At 45.6% G+C, this 13,450-nt stretch overlaps 1 long non-coding RNA gene, 1 other non-coding gene and 1 pseudogene across 2 annotated transcripts; all 3 read left to right on the forward strand.

The window, feature by feature from the left end:
• The first annotated feature begins 9,325 nt into the window (after window positions 1-9,325).
• On the forward strand, window positions 9,326-12,733 carry LOC116555976. The gene is made up of 2 exons (XR_004270765.1): window positions 9,326-9,374; window positions 12,615-12,733. It is a non-coding gene; the product is annotated as an uncharacterized LOC116555976 (long non-coding RNA).
• Window positions 9,341-9,465, forward strand: LOC116556485 (annotated as a pseudogene).
• LOC116556477 lies at window positions 12,581-12,721 on the forward strand. The gene has a single exon (XR_004271022.1). It is a non-coding gene; the product is annotated as a U4 spliceosomal RNA (small nuclear RNA).
• Window positions 12,734-13,450: the final 717 nt, after the last annotated feature.

A 13,450-nucleotide genomic window follows, 5' to 3' on the forward strand; every position in this document is an offset into this window, starting at 1 on the left:
GGGAGGGGAGGGGAGGGGAGGGGAGGGAAGGGAAGGGAAGGGAAGGGAAGGGAAGGGAAGGGAAGGGAAGGGAAAGGAAAGGAAGGGAAAGGAAAGGAAGGGAAGGGAAGGGAGGAAAGAAAGAAAAAGAAAGAAAGAAAGAGAGAGAGGCCGGGCGCAGTGGCTCACGCCTGTAATCCTGGCACTTTGGGAGGCCGAGGTGGGTGGATCACTTGAGATCAGGAGTTCAAGACCAGCCTGGCCAACATGGTGAAACCCCGTCTTAAAAAAAAAAAAAAAGAAGAAAGAAAGAAAGAAAACACATCTCTATGTGACGAGAGGCACAGTTCTTTCAGTTTCTTGGCTGCGACTTTTACATTAGTCATTACCCTCCCACCAGACTGTGGATGGGTGCTTCTGGGGCTGAGTGTCCAAGGTGAGCCTGGACGGAGCCTCCAGACCACTCCTAAGAGCTTCCTCAGGGCCTGCTCTCTCCCGCTTTGTTAGCAACTCCTGTTAAGGGAAACTAAGAGAGGGGAGGAAAAGCAAGCCCCAATGTACCTCTTAGCTAGAGGCTTTAATTGAAGAGCTGGGGACTGAGACTGCTCTTGGCCTTCGATTGTCTGTGCTGCTTCAACCCACCTAAAATGTCACACTCTTGTTCCTCTTTGGTAGCAGTGTTTACGTAACTCTTTATAATTTCCCAGCACTTGCAGGCATAATACTTTGTTTAATTATTATTCACCCAAGGAAACAAAACAACATGGGAAAATTGCTTCAAATACATTTTTCTTTGGAAGAACAACAAATAATTGAGGCTCAGAAAAATTATGTGACTTACCCATAATAATAGGGTGATGAAAGATAGTAAATCGGCCGGGCGCGGTGGCTCAAGCCTGTAATCCCAGCACTTTGGGAGGCCTAGGCGGGTGGATCACGAGGTCAAGAGATCAAGACCATCCTGGTCAACATGGTGAAACCCCGTCTCTACTAAAAATACAAAAAAAAAATTAGCTGGGCATGGTGGCGCGTGCCTGTAATCCCAGCTACTCAGGAGGCTGAGGCAGGAGAATTGCCTGAACCCAGGAGGCGGAGGCTGCGGTGAGCCGAGATCGCGCCATTGCACTCCAGCCTGGGTAACAAGAGCGAAACTCCCTCTCAAAAAAAAAAAAAAAAAAAAAAAAAAGAAAGATAGTAAATCAGTGTTTAAATGCAGGTTTTCTAAAAATCAAAGCTATACGTTTAATGTTCTTTCTTTCTTGGGCAGGGTCTAGAAATGTCTTATGACTCTTAGGAGGGAAGGGCAAGTTCCTTAAAGCAATGAAGACGAATCTTTCAGATGAGGCCAAGTGAAGGTTTAACTCACTCCCTCAGCCTCTGAAAGGCATCTAGAATAGAAATTCTCTCAGGATGAAGGTTGATCTCTCCTCTGGAGACATACTATATTGCTAATAATTTTCATCATGTCTTAGTTCCTGAGATGCCTGGGATGAGAAACAGTGACCTGGAAATTTATTGATTGAAAATTGCATCTAAAAATTGAAGTGGGCCAGGCCTGGTGGCTCATGCCCGTAATCCCAGCACTTTGGGAGGCTGAGGTGGCCGGATGGCTTTAGGTCAGGAGTTTGAGACCAGCCTGGCCAACATGGTGAAACTCTGTCTCTATCAAAAATACAAAAATTAGCTGGGCATGGTGGTGAGGGCCTGTAATCTCAGCTACTTGGGAGGCTGAGGCAGAAGAATCACTTGAACTTGGAAGGTGGAGTTTGCAATGAGACGAGATTGAGCCACTGGACTCCAAACTGGGCCACAGAGTGAGACTCTGTCTCAAAAATAATACACACACACACACACACACACACACACACACACACACACACACACAAATATGTATATAAACAAATATATATACACATATATATGTATGTATATATATATGAAAGCAGGTCAGGTGTGGTGGCTCACACCTGTAATCCCAGCACTTTGGAAGGCCAAGGCTGGTGGATCCTTTGAGGTCAGGAGTTTGAGACCAACCTGGCCAACATGGTGAAATCCTCTCTCTACCAAAAATATGAAAAATTAGTTGCGATTGGTGGCATGCACCTGTAATTCCAGCTACTTGGGAGGCTGAGGCAGAAGAATCACTTGAACTTGGAAGGTGGAGGTTGCAATGAGACGAGATTGAGCCACTGGGCTCCAAACTGGGTGAGAGAGCAAGACTCTGTCTCAAACAAACAAAGTAAATTAAATAAAATAAAAATGAAAGTTGCAGTGGACCGGGTGCGGTGGCTCATGGCTATAGTCACAGCCCTTTGGGAGGCTGAAGTGGCTGGATTGCTTGAACCTTGATATGCTTCTTTTTTTCTTTTTTTTTTAAGATGGAGTTTTGCTCTTGTTGCCCAGACTGGAGTGCAGTGGCATGATCTTGGCTCACTGCAACCTCTGCCTCCCGGGTTCAAGTGATTCTCCTGCCTCAGCCTCTAGAGTAGCTGGGATTACAGGCAAGCACCACCATGCCCTGCTAATTTTATACTTTTAGTAGAGACAGGGTTTCTCCATTTTGATCAGGCTGGTCTCAAACCCCCGACCTCAGGTGATCAGCCCACCTCGGCCTCCCAAAGTGCTGGCATTACAAGCATAAGCCACAGCTCAGCCTTGGAGTGTTCTTTCTTTTCTTTTTCTTTTTTAATTTTTTTTTAAAGATGGGGTTTCACCATATTGGTCAGGCTGGTCTTGAATTCCTGACCTCAGGTGATCCGCCCACCTCAGCCTCCCAAAGTGCTGCTATTACAGGCGTGAGCCACCGCACCCGGCTGGAGTGTTCTATACTGAGGAAAACGAGAGACAGTTGCCAAATGCAAAGCTTTAATCTTGATTGGGTTCTTGGATCCCAAAAAAATCAGCTACGAAAGACATTTTGGGGACAGTTTGGGAAATTTGAATGTGGACACAGGGTTGGATGCTGTCTGTGTATGAATCTGGATTTTCCTGGATTTGATATTGGCGTTGTGATTAGATTCTTGCCCTTGGGAAATGCAGGCTGCAGTTTTTGGAGTGAAATGTCATCATATTGGCAGCCTTCTGGATAATCTGGCTAAAGGGAAGTGTGTGTGACTAGAAAGAATGAAGTAAGGTGGATATGGCAAAGCCTGCTGCTGGTGAATCTGGGTGAGAAAACATGAGTATTTGTTGTATTGTATTATTCTTTTTTGTATGTATTCTTTCAAATGTTCTGGGTGTTTGAAAATGTTCAATTTTTTAAAAAATTAAGTAATTGTGACTGGGCTTGGTGGCTCATATTTGTAAGCCCAGCACTTTGGGAGGCTGTGGCAGGCGAGATTGCTTGAGTCAGAGAGTTCGAGACCAGCCTAGGCAACATGGCAAGACCTTGTCTCTTCAAAACATACAAAAAATTAGCCAGGCATGGTGGTGCCTCTCTGTAATCCCAGCAATTGGAGAGGCTGAGGTGGGAGAATTAGTTTAGAGTGGGAGATGAAGATTGCAGCCAGCTGAGATCATGACGCTGCACTCCAGCCTGGGCAACAGAGCGAGACTCTGTCTGAGGAAAAAACAAGAAAAAAGAAAAAAAACAGCAAGAAATTGTGGCCAGGTGTAGTGGCTCACACCTGTAATCCCAGCAGTTTAGGAGGCTGAGGCAGAAGGATCATTTGAGCCCGGGAGTTTGAGACCAGCCTAGGCAACATTCTAAGACCCTCTTCCTCCCGCTCTCTCTCTTTGTCTTTCACTCTTTCTTTTTCTCTCTCCTTCCCTCCTTCCTTCCTTCCCTCCCTCCCTCCTTCCCTCCCTCCCTCCTTCCTTCCTTCCTTCTTTCCTCCCTCCCTCCCTCCCTCCCCTTCCTTCTTCCCTTTCTTTCCTTCCTTCCTTCTCTCTCTCCCTCTCTCCCTCTCTCTCTCTCTCTTTCTCTCTTTCTCTCTTTCTTTCTTTCTTCCTTTCACTCCTGTTGCCCAGGCTACAGTGCAGTGGTTTGATCTTGCCTCACTGCAACCTCCACCTCCCGGGTTCAAGCGATTTTCCTGCCTCAGCCTCCCGAGTAACTAGGATTGCAGGCACAAACTACCGCGCCCAGCTAATTTTGTATTTTCAACGGCATTTCACCATGTTGGTCAGGCTGGTCTCAAACGCCTGACCTCAAATTATCCACCCACCTCGGCCTCCCAAAGTGCTGAGATTACAGGTGTGAGCCACTGTGCCTGGCCTGTAAGACCCTGTTTCTATTTTAAAAATTAAACATAAAGTAAAATTAAAAAGAAATTGCAGTTAAGCCTTTCAAATGACAGAGGACCATGGGTTTCTCTTCAGTGGTGGTGGAGACTTGCAGGAAAGATGTGTCACCTGTGCAGGGGCTGGTCTCACTCTGAGTGCCTAGCACTGACCCCAAGGCCCCAAAGCCATCCAAGCTGCTTGCCTTCCGGTTCTTGGACTTTTCCATCTTCACATCACTACACAGGCATCTCACAAACCCACAGACCCAGCTGGTAATCACTGGCTAAGAGCATCAACATGGTTAGCCTTTGAAATCTAAGGAAAGTGGTTCTTCTCCGCGATGCTCACAGTCACACAACTTTTTCTGCAAATAAAGGGTCTGGAGAGCATCTCCAGGGAAGTGCTCTTCCCTGAATGGGTCTGCCTCTCTCCCACATTCCTCTTGTTACATACCACCCACCCCTCATTAGAGCCAGTGTTTTTAAACCTTTCTCTAGAGAAAGAGTGTCCTAGACATGTGTAATTCTATTTCTGGTCCCCTCTGTTTTCAGGAATGTCACCATCCCTCACCTCCCATGACTAATCCATGCTGTTCCTCAGAGCCAATCACTTCCCTATTTAGAAAGTGGCTCCTGGTGAAGCTGCCAACAAGTGCTTCTCTGAGCATAACTGGAATAAGTTCTGGGAAGCTGAGGGATACTTGGTCTGAGTGCTGAATGGCCACTCTGTAACGTGGTGCGAGGGTTGCGGTTTGCTCTTATCTGTTGGTCTGTTTTGAAAATAATCACTCATTCACTTGTTCAGGATGAGTAACAGTCTGTGGTGGATGAACAGTAAATCACTGATTTCATTTCCTGGGAATGTCTTCTGCACGGGGCTCTGACTGGCAGAGAGAAGCATTCCAAAGATGTTTTGAGCAAACACAGTGAGTGAAGTTAGACCAAGTGGGTAGCTTCCCAAGATGTACTGCTATGCTGGGGATGGCACGAATTTCGATGTTTGCATTTCAGTATAGTTACATGAAATATCGCTCTTGTTCTTTATTTCATAATCACATCTCATATATGGACCAGTAAATTGTTATGAACAAGAGACAGTGGAAAGACACTAAAGTTAACTTATCACCGGCCAGGCGCAGTGGCTTACACCTGTAATCCCAGCACTTTGGGAGGCCAAGGCAGGTGGATCACTTGAGGTCAGGAGTTTGAGACCTGCGTGGCCAACATGGTGATACCACATCTCTACTAAAAATACAAAAATTAGCCAGGTGTGATGGCGTATACCTGTAGTCCTAGCTACCTGGGAGGATGAGGCAGGAGAATGCTTGAACCTGGGAGGTGGAGGTTGCAGTGAGCTGAGATCACGCCACTGCACTCCAGCCTGAGCGACACAGCAAGACTCCATCTTTAAAAAATAGTAAAAAATAAGAAAGATAAAGTTAACTTATCACCAACTACATATCAGGTAGTTTATATGAATTATTTCATTTAATTCTTATAAGACTCCTGTAACTAAAGTTTTATTTTTCTCCTTTTACAGATGAGAAAAGCAAAACTCAGTTGAGGTTTACCCAAACACAGTTAGTAAGTACCAGAAGCTGAAATCCACACTCTTTCCACCGTGGTCTGCCATCTCCGGTAATTTATAGTCAACTCTTCTACTTTCTTGATACGGGATGATCAATAGTCCTTTCATCCCCAAATACACGTCTGGGCTATCTCCTTTTCCTGACCAGTTAGCACATAATTTTGGTGAAATGATCTTCAGAAAAATCTGTTGAGAAGAATAAGAACAAGCATTTTCTTTTCTTTTGAGACGGAGTTTCGCTCTTGTTACCCAGGCTGGAGTGCAATGGCGCCATCTCGGCTCACCGCAACCTCCGCCTCCTGGGTTCAAGCGATTCTCCTGCCTCAGGCTCCTGAGTAGCTGGGACTACAGGCTGCGCCACCATGCCCAGCTAATGTTTTGTATTTTTAGTAGAGATGGGGTTTCACCATGTTGACTAGGATGGTCTCGATCTCTTGACCTCGTGATCCACCCGACTTGGCCTCCCAAAGTGCTGGGATTATAGGTGTGAGCCACCAAGCCTGGCCTTAGAACAAGCATTTTCAAGCCAGATTATTAATGAAGCCTATAATGCTGCTTGTCTCCATTAGTCTAAAAACTAAACTTGAATTATTCCTTTATGGTAGCCATCAGTTATATCATTGAGTTAGATAATTCTCAATCATTCTGAAATCAATAGATAATAGGATGTCACCAATTTTCTTGAGATGTTGTAGGGCTGGGAGGGAGGCCAAGTCAGGTGGATTGCTTAAGCCCAGGAGTTGGAGACCAGCCTGGGCAACATGGCGAAACTCTGACTCCACCCCCCAAAAATATACAAAATTCAGCCAGTCATGGTGGTGTGTTTGTAGTCTCAGCTCCTCGAGAGGCTGAAGTGAGAGGATGAAAAGGTGGAAGGTTCCCTTGAGCCTGGGAGACAGAGGTTGCAGTGAAATCACACCACTGCACTCCAGCCTGGATGACAGAACCAGACCTCGCCTCAAAAACAAAACAAAAAAACTGGCACAGTATTTAAAAGTGTGGCCATTGCAATTCAATATCAGAACCTTTCTACTTAGAGTAACACCATTCCTGCTGTTTAAACCTGGAGCGTAACTTAAACTCTACACACTTCGGTTTCTGTTTAGGTGAAATAGAGATAAGAGGCAGACTGCCTTCATAAGGCTGTGCGATTGCTTTGTTAAATAATGGAGGTCAAGTCCAACACAGAACCCGGCACATAGACTACCTTGTAGACTTCGACTCAAAAAGTAAAATGATGTCAAATAATGGTAGTGACAAATGAAGAAAATAAAAGAGGTGAATGGGAAAGACAGTGAAGGGGAAGAGGGCACCTTAGCTGGGCAGGAAGGGAAGACTGGCAGCAGGGAGGTGATATTTAAGCTGAGATCTAAATGTTCAGCAGGAGGTAAACATACCAGATGAAAGTAACAGCGATGCTGGGCTTCGCTGGAAAAGACCTGAGTTCAAGTTCTGATTCCCCTACTTCTGACCTAGTTCACTTTAAGCAATTCTGAATCTCGTATTCCTGGTCTGCAAAAAGATTTTTTTAAATGCTACATAAATACCGAGCGTAATGGCCCATACCTGTAAATCCCAGCACCTTGGGAGGCCAAAGTGGGAGGATTGCTTGAAGCCAGGAGTTTGAGGCCAGCCTGGGCAACAGAGCAAGACCTGGTCTCTTTATTTTATTTTTTCAGAGATGGTCTCACTATATTGCCCAGGCTAGTCTCAAACTCCTGAGTTCAAGTGATCCTCCTGTCTCTGCCTCCCAAAGTGCTGGAGTGCTCGGATCACAGGTGTGAGCTCCCACACCCAGCTGACCCCATCTTTGAAAAAAAAAAAAAAGCATATTGCAGACTGCAAAATCCTACAGACTTTGAGCTGGTGCATCCCTCCATTCATACTGAAAATAAACCATTGCATTCATTTATCCATTCAGTCATGCATACATTCCTTTATTTCCTCATCCGTTATGCGGGGTTGAAGAGACTGCAACTGGATTGGCTTTGGAACAGCTCTCGTGTGTGGGGCTTTACAGTTATAACAGCAATAGTCCTGGGCAGGTGACAGTACTGTTGCCATTTATAGATGAAGAAATTGGACATCGCTTTTAATGACCACGGCTAAAATGACAACATCTATATTCCAGGTAATTGCCTGTCTCCACTGCCAGGTGAGAACACCTGAGGGCAAGGATACCATCAGGGTTCCGACTGGAGATGTTTGTTTAGGTGTCTTTCATCTTATTAGCCTCTATATTGCTGAACCCCTACAAGCTTTCATGGGATGTGAAGCATACACTACGAAAATGAAGACAAGATGGACACAGGCTGTCATTCTTCCTTAAAAAAAATGGGCAGTCTGGCAGAAGACTTTCCTATACAGTGAAAGAAAAAAAAAAAAAAAAAATGGGCGGGCCAGGTGTGGTGGTTCATGCCTGTTATCCCAGCACTTTGGGAGGCCGAGGTGGACAGATCACCTGAGGTCAGGAGTTCAAGACCCGCCTGGTCAACATGGAGAAACTCCATCCCTACTAAAAAATACAAAATTAGCATGCCTATAATCCCAGCTACTCGGGAGGCTGAGGCAGGAGAATCACTTGAACCCGGGAAGGGGAGGTTGTGGTGAGCCGAGATTGCGCCATTGCACTCTAGCCTGGGCAACAAGAGAGAAACTCCATCTCAAAAAAAAAGAAAAAAAAGAGTGTGAAACAGGCCTTGCTAGACCCCTGGGGAAGGTGTGAGTCCACTTATAAATGAAGTCGCCATATTTTCTGAAGCAAACCTCAGCTCATGTCACCTGACAATAAAACACAGTATTTAAAGTTGGACGGTCCCTAGCAGGCACTTTCTTGCTAAAGGAGAAGTCATCCTTACAATGGGCTTCGGTCTAGCTAACTTGCTAACTACTAGTAATGCTGGGATTAGAATGGGAAGGAGGAAAGAAAAAGGGAAAACAAAATAGGTACGGGTGAAAACACAGTCCAGGTTCATCCACCTCTAAATTCCTGAGTTTTCCTATTTCTACTCGTTAAAACCTGGGGAGGACAGCTCTTTGCCTATTGCTAATATCCCAGGGGTAACAACTATAAAATGAGAGCTGGAGCTAGTTTTGTAGAAATGATCTGTGAGGAATGAAAATAAGTGAAATTCTTGACAATTTCAAATCTCCTGGGCCTATCAGAGGGGACAGAAGCCAGTTCAAGAAATCCTCAATAGTTTTCCTTTGCTGTTAGTCTGAAGGGGTTTAAAAGGCCTGCTGGCCAGACACAGTGGCTCACATCTGTAATCCCAGCACTTTGAGAGGCCGAGGCAGGTGGATCACTTGAGGTCAGGAGGTCGAGACCAGCCTGGCCAACATGGTGAAACCCTGTCTCTACTAAAAATACAAAAACTAGCCAGTTGTGATTGGTGGCACAGGCCTGTAATCCCAGCTACTTGGGAGGCTAAGGCTGGAGGATCACTTGAGCCTGGGAGGTGGAGGTTGCAATGAGCCAACATCACGCCACTGCACTCCATCCTGGGCAACAGAGGGAGACTTGGTCTCAAAAAATAATAATAATAATAATAGCTTTGCACAGTGGCAGTATCATAGCCAATGAGGTTTACCGGGACGCGATTACTGCTAACTGAAAACTTTTCCCGGCTGGGCGCGGTGGCTCACTCCTGTAATCCCAGCACTTTGGGAGGCCAAGGTGGGTGGATCACCTGAGATCAGGAGTTCGAGACCAGCCTGACCAATATGGTGAAACACTGTCTTTATATAAAAAAAAAAAAAAAAAATAAAAAAAAAAAAAAAAACTTTCCCCAAACCCCCCCCCCATGATCTTTAAAAAAATAGTCACCAGGGAAATTTTTTAAGAGTCTTTAGGGAGACAAAACAAAAAAAAAAAAAAAAAAGAAGAAGAAAAATAATAATAAATAAAAGGCATGCTATATTCCCAGGACAAGAGTGGAGGAAGGACAGAGGAAGGGAAGGGTGAGAGAGAGGAGAGAAGACAAAAAGGGTGGGGAGGAGAGAGCGACTGTCTCCTTCAATTGGTTCCTGCTGTGGTGGTGCTTTTGCACTTGTACATCTGTGGAAGGATGTGAAGTGGGAAGTGTTTCGTGGTCCAAGAAGAGCTGCAGCTGGTGGGGGATGGCGTGGGTCGATGGATACTCTGGAGGGAAATGGCAGAGTCAGGAGGAGGGAGAGAACCGCCAAGGGAGTCGCAGAATGAAGACTATCATCCCCTTCCATCGGCCAGCTTCCTCACAAATGGTTGTCAGATGAAGGTGTCTGGCGATCACTCTCAGTCCAGTCCAGGCCTCACTATGGTAGGACCTTCCCTTCTCCCAGCTAAAAGGACAGAATTGGAAAACTGTCACTATTTGACTTGGAACCCAGTAGAACAAACGCGAGCTAAACTTTTCACGAATCGGTCCACTTTAAAATAGGCTTTTGCGGAGCTGGGCGCGATGGCTCATGCTTGTAATCCCAGCACTTTGGGAGGCCAAGGCAGGGAGGTCACTTGAGACCAGGACTTCAAGACCAGCCTGCCCAAAATGCAAAATCCCATCTCTACTAAAAATCCAAAAAAAAAAAAAAAAAAAAAAAAAAAAAAATTAACCAGGTGTTGTGGCACATGCCTATAATCCCAGCTACTTGGGAAGCTGAGACAGGAGAATCACTTGAACTTGGGAGGTGGAGGCTGCAGTGAGCCGAGGTTGTGCCACTGCACTCGTCTGGGTGACAGAGCAATACTCCATTTCAAAAATAAAATAAAACAAAAATGGTACCATGGTTGTGCTTTAAAAGGACTTCTTACTTTTTAGAGACACATAGCTGCGATTTCAGATACCTGCCACCACACCGGCTAATTTTTTGCATTTTTAGTAAAGACGGAGTTTCGCCATGTTGGCTAGGCTGGTCTCGAACTCCTGACTTCGTGATCTGCCCGCTTTGGCCTCCCAAAGCATTGGGATTACAGGTTTGATCCCGGCTTTTTCTTTTCTTTCTTTTTTTTTTTTTTTCCTGAGATGGAGTGTCCCTCTGTCGCCAGGCTGGAGTGCAGTGGTGCAATCTCGGCTCACTGCAACCTCCGCCCCTCAGGTTCAAATGATTCTCCTGCTTCAGCCTCTCATGTAGCTAAGATTACAGGCATGCACCACCACACCCAGCTAATTTTTGTATTTTTAGTAGAGACAAAATTTTTTTTTGTTTCACCATGTTGGCCAGGCTGGTCTTGAACTCCCCACCTCAGGTGATCCGCCCACTTTGGCCTCCCAAAATTCTGGGATTACAGGCTTGAGCCACCGCGCCTGGCCTTTGTGTATATTTAAAGAATATCGTAACACAAAATGAGCTACATCAACACTGGAGGGCCATAGAATTTCCCCCCTTTATTTATTTATTTAACAGAGATGGGACCTCTGTATCTTGCCCGGACTGGTCTCAAGTGATCCTGTGTCCTCAACATCCCAAAGTGTTGGAATTACGTGTGTGAGGCACCTCACCTAGGCTTTTTTTCTCTTTCACTTTAAAATGATATACATTTCTGGCCAGGCGCTGTGGCTCACACCTATAATCCCAGCTTTTAGGGAGGCAGAGGTGGGAGGACAGCTTGAGCCCAGGAGTTTGAGACCTGCCTGGGCAATATAGTGAGACCCTGTTATATTTAAAAATAAAATAAAAATAAAATAAAATAAAATAAAAGGCCGGACGCGGTGGCTCACGCCTACAATCACAGCACTTTGGGAGGCCGAGGCGGGTGGATCACGAGGTCAAGAGATTGAGACCATCCTGGTCAACATGGTGAAACCCCGTCCCTACTAAAAATACAAAAATTAGCTGCGCATGGTGGTGTGCGCCTGTAGTCCCAGCTACTCGGGAGGCTGAGGCAGGAGAATTGCTTGAACCCAGGAGGCGGAATTTTCAGTGAACCAAGATCGTGCCATTGCACTCCAGCCTGGGTAACAAGAGTGAAACTGTGTCTCAAAAAAATAAATAAAAATAAAAATAAATAAAAATACAAAGTAAAAATAAATGATATCCATTTCTCAAGGAAAACATCAGCATGTTTTCGGGGATATAGAAGGACTGACTTTGATGTTGAGAAATTGTTTGAATAGGATGTTGGCAGTATATTTAAAAATAAAAAATTAGGTAAAAGAAATATTTTGGAAGTAAATCCACCCCTTCTAGAGGATTGAGAATGACTTAGATATGGGAGGTGAAGGAGAAATGTTTGAGTCTAGAAGAGAAGAGAAGCTTATTTAGGACAGGAAAAGAGGGGTTTGCTAAATTTATTTCAGATATGTTGAAAAAAGTGTCATGGCAGCAAATTGGAAATGTGAAAGTGGAACTTGACAGATGTAAACGCTTCTCTTTAGAACCAGAAGACACACCATACACCCTACTACACTGTGGACTGGGGGCCTCTGCTCTGCATACCATGGATAGGGCTGAGTATGAAAACCACACACAGGGCTGGGTGGGTGGCTCAGGCCTGTAATCCCAGCACTTTGGGAGGCCGAGGTGAGTGGATCACTTGAGGTCGGGAGTTCAAGACCAGCCTGGCCAATATGAGAAAACCCTCTCTCTACTAAACATACAAAAATTAGCCAGGCGTGGTGGTGGGTGCCTGTAATCCTAGCTATTTGGAAGGCTGAGGCAGGAGAATCCCTTGAACCTGGAAGGCAGAGGTTGCAATGAGCCAAGATCTTGCCACTGCACTCCAGCCTGGGCGGCAGAGGGAGGCTCTGTCTTAAAAACAAAAAACAAAAACAAAACACAAACAACAACAACCCCCCCCCCACCACACACACACAGCTTTGCGCAGTGGTGGTATTGTAGCCAAAGAGGTTTATCTGAGGCGCGATTATTGCTAATTGAATACTTTTTCCAATACCCCGCCATGATGACTTGCAATATAGTCGGCATTGGCAATTTTTGACAGTCTCTACGGAGGCTGAATTTAAAACACACACACACACGCACGCACGCACGCACGCCCGCCCGCCCCGGGCCCAAACCAAGGCTGGCTCCATGGGACCGGACATTCTCTCAGTCAGCCTGAACCAAGCCCTAAATTGGAATTCACCAGGAGAAGTAGCCTGCGCGGCGAGTGGGGTCGGGTGGGGCAAAGGGCCCAGAGCTCTCCTTCCCTTGCTTCCAGGGAGTTGCTGGCCTGACTTCCAGCCACCATCAGCTGTGTGAGTTGTCACTAGAAGGCCATTGTAACTGTCTCCTCTTTTTGGATAGGATTACAAATGGTAAATAACCAACCCCCAAAGAGAAAAAACAGAAATTCCGGTTTGGAAATCTGAGACCATCTGTTTCTCATTCTATTTCCCCTCTCTTCTCTGAATTTCTTATATTCGATCCTCTCCTCTCTCTCTCTCCCACTCCTGAAAAACACACAGTTCAGCCAGGAGCACAGTGACCTTGTTTGACTACCTTTTCTTTCATGTGAATGCTGGATTTGTTATTGGGATTAAATTAGAAGATTCCTTGTTTCCATTCAAAACAGATGCCTCGGATTGCTTACTTTAAAATATTTTTTCATGAAAATTGTTTCTGGGCCGGGCGCAGTGGCTCACGCCTGTAATATCAGCACTTTGGGAGGCCGAGGCGGGCTGATCACCTGAGGTCAGGAGTTCAAGACCATCCTGGCCAACATGGTGAAACCCTGTCTTTT

This window comes from Sapajus apella, unplaced genomic scaffold, assembly GCF_009761245.1.
Source record: "Sapajus apella isolate SASKATOON/1434 unplaced genomic scaffold, GSC_monkey_1.0 scaffold16, whole genome shotgun sequence".
Classification (NCBI taxonomy): domain Eukaryota; kingdom Metazoa; phylum Chordata; class Mammalia; order Primates; family Cebidae; genus Sapajus; species Sapajus apella.